The following is a 3,452-nucleotide window of genomic DNA, read 5'->3' as shown; positions in this document are numbered from 1 at the left end:
TCCAGGCGTGCATGGGAACATGGAACAACCTCTCATGTGTTGCATGATTGCCACGTGTCCTTCAGATGCGAATCGCCAGGGGCACCTGTGTAATAACACTGTGCCGTCCCTGTCCCTATAAATACACGTCTCACCCCAGTCATTATCTCTTCTTCTACTCTCGCACAAACCCTAGCGCCACCGCTAGCCCTCGACGACGCCGGCGACGAAGCGCTTAGCTGCCGCGACCTCACCGACGCCGTCCTCACGCCGGCCGCAGACATCGTCTTCTCCGCCGTCGCCATAGGTGTCCTCCGTCGCCAAGTTAGGGCATGGAAGATTGAACTGCTCGGCCTCCTCTCCCACTCCGTCTAGCAGTTCCTCGTGTGGTAAATAAAGCCTCCTTTTTACAGTCTTTTTGATCCGATAGATTCATCCTTTTCAACCACAAGTAGTTTCTGTTCAGACAGGTTGGATCTATCTCATACTGCATCTCATAACATGCCTAGTATGTTCACTTATGCTTCACAAAGTACTTAGATTCCTCACTTGTACTTATTCGTGGATTCGTACAAATCTGGAACCAAATCTCTACCTATGAGTGAATGTCTTTGCACTATGAGGTCAATGTCTTCTAAACTGATTTATCTTCAAAATCTTCTGAAAATGCATATGACCTCTTCCCCTTCCCTCGCACCTTTAATGTTGTCACAGGTACATGTCCGTGGGAGAATCCCTTGGTTCTCATAGTCTGCATTCATTTGCAGAGTTCTTACAGCATCATATAAATTCTCCTGAAGCCAGTTCTTATCTGACCAGTAGACGAAAGACTTTGACAGTGTTGAAGCCTTTCAGTCTAAACTTCATGGCAACAGAGAAATCTGCAAGGAAGGGTGGCAGACAGTGCCGTGGAAACACCTCAAGAGATTTGCCTCCTGACCTCTATGAGCTGTACAAGACAGATCCAGAGGAGGACTACAATCAGCGGAAAACCAGAATCCAAAGGATTCGAAGATATTGGGTAGAACAATGGTACAAGTACAAGTTTGTGACCCAGGAATATGCTGAGATGAATGCCATCAAGCGACCCTGGGGAGACATCTTGTACAAAAACCTTCAACCCAGGTCCAGAGCTGAAGCCATTGAACAAGGCTTCTATCCTTGCATGGTCCGTGGACCACAACCTGCAGATGCAGACCCATCTTCATTATTATGGTGCCATGACGATAATCTATTCAAGCGCAACTTCCAGTTTGCCAAGAATTCGGCCAAAGAAAACAAGAAGTCGCGGGGATTAGACTTCAATCCATGCCCCCCGCTCCTCATGCCGTTGGCACACGCGAAGCTGAACCCAATCTTGTTGGGCCCTTTTTCAACATAGAAGGTCTCATCACTCATATTATGGTTCAAGGGGCAGCTGTGGCCGAAGCAAGAAAACGCAAGACCAAGGCCACCACTAACGATGCTCCCCCAACCAAGAAATGGAAAACCAAGAAGAGAGACCGGGTTGCTCCCATAGAGCCCCTTGATGTTGAGCCAATCTCAGTGGCTCGTCCTGCATCTGAACATCGAGAGCGCCAAGTGATAGTTCATGAGCCTGCTTCCATAGATGCTCCTGAAGCTGAAGACAATCCAGCTGTTGACCCCACCACAGCTGAAGACATTGGTCCTCACGATAATGTTGAAGATGATGAAGTCCTTCCTCAGATCGAGCACAATTTGGTATCATCGCCTATGCTCATGCAAAGCGAACTCATCAGCATTGGTCGTCCTCTGACGCCAACTGCTCAGGATGCATCATGGGCTGATCACCCACAACAACAAGACACCCCAAGTTCTCCCCAACCACAAGTCACCTCACCCGTGAAAGATGACAATGACTTTGAGGCCCAGCCAACTCCATCTCCACAAGCATCGCCAACATTACGCAGGCTTCGCAAAGGACCAAGGCCCCAAGTCACTTCCACTGTGCATGTTTCTAAGTCTGAAGCCAAAAGGGTTGAAGATATTCCGGCTGCATCAGCCGATGAAGAAGAAGAACCAAGAGTTGAAGTAGAAAGAGTTGCTACACCCCGTCCCACCAAGATGTTGTTCTCGAGGAGAACGTGTCCGATCCTCCAACTCCTGAAGTGGAGGTTAACAATACTGAGGCGGCCACCAACATCAACACTGAAGCCAATGACGTTGTCATGGCTGAAGCTAATGTGGCGCCTGAAGCTCATGCAGTGCCAGAAGTGCATGCACCTGAAGCCACTACAGCGCCCACAGCCAATACTGAAGCACCTGAAGCCAATGTGGCCCGTGAAGCCCATGTCAACGACAATGCCAATGCTCCTGTACCCCCTCTAAGACCTCATACAATTGAGCCGGCATTTGATCATGGTCAGCCCGTTATGGTCTGATGGCCCATTCTAGTTCCTCCACCTGCTGCGGGTCCACAATTTGACTATCATGTCGAGCACAGACCTCAAGTCCAGAAGCCCAAGCCAAGACTTCCAAGATTCCCAGGCACTGCAACTTCACCTGGGGTCTTCAATGTGAATGGCTTCGTGGCACATAACACCTTCTTCAACAGCGCCAAGAACCCTTACACCAAACCTCGCATTTCATCGGATCGGTTCTGGAGCTATCAACAGTGCAGCTACTATTCCCGCGTCTTATACAATCAAGGGCACATATTTCCACATATGCGTCTCGACACTGAAGCTATAGCTGGCCTGCCCTGTCTAGAAGAAACGTTGGACTGCTTCAGAGATGCTGGACTCCTGCAGTTTTTCACAGACAAGGAATACTAGAATGAAGAGCTTCTGCTACAGTTCTATGCAACCCTTCATATTCGAGGCTATAACAGGGATCCAAAGACTTGGGTCCTTGAGTGGATGACATGCAATGTCCATCATTAAGCCAAAGCTCTTGATATCATTGAGCTCACAGGCCTGCCCACTCCTGGTGAATACTATGAACCAGGTTGTCAACAATACCAGAATGCATTGGAGAGCATTTTCCAGAAGCCAGAACCCAACATGAGCCAAATGCTGAGCATGATGAAGCCTTTGCCTCACGACGCTGAATACCCATCTGAATTCTTTGTCGAAGACCTAGAGTATCTGCCTCGCATCATTTACCACATCATCAAAAAGACTCTATGGCCTATCAAAGGACATTCATCTTCAGTGAAGCTTGAAGGAGCAATGAAGACTTTGGTTTTCTATATCTTCAATGGCATCAGCTTCAATGCTCAAGACTTCTTCATCAGACAGTTGGCTGCATCTGGCTCTGACATGTTTGGTCTGAAGTTCTATGCTCCATGGGTAATGCGTCTTATCAAGCTTCACTCTGCCTTCAACTATCAGCCGTCTGCACGCAATCATATTGTATTCTTGCCAGAGGTTGATCTGTCTGTTGAAGCTATTTACCCAGAGCCTGCTAAGGATCCCATTTATCTTCACAATGCTGATCGTCAAAGCTTCACA

Source organism: Triticum dicoccoides, chromosome 3A, assembly GCF_002162155.2.
Source record: "Triticum dicoccoides isolate Atlit2015 ecotype Zavitan chromosome 3A, WEW_v2.0, whole genome shotgun sequence".
Taxonomy (NCBI): Eukaryota; Viridiplantae; Streptophyta; class Magnoliopsida; order Poales; family Poaceae; genus Triticum; species Triticum dicoccoides.
Note: the sequence above shows the minus strand (reverse complement) of the source record.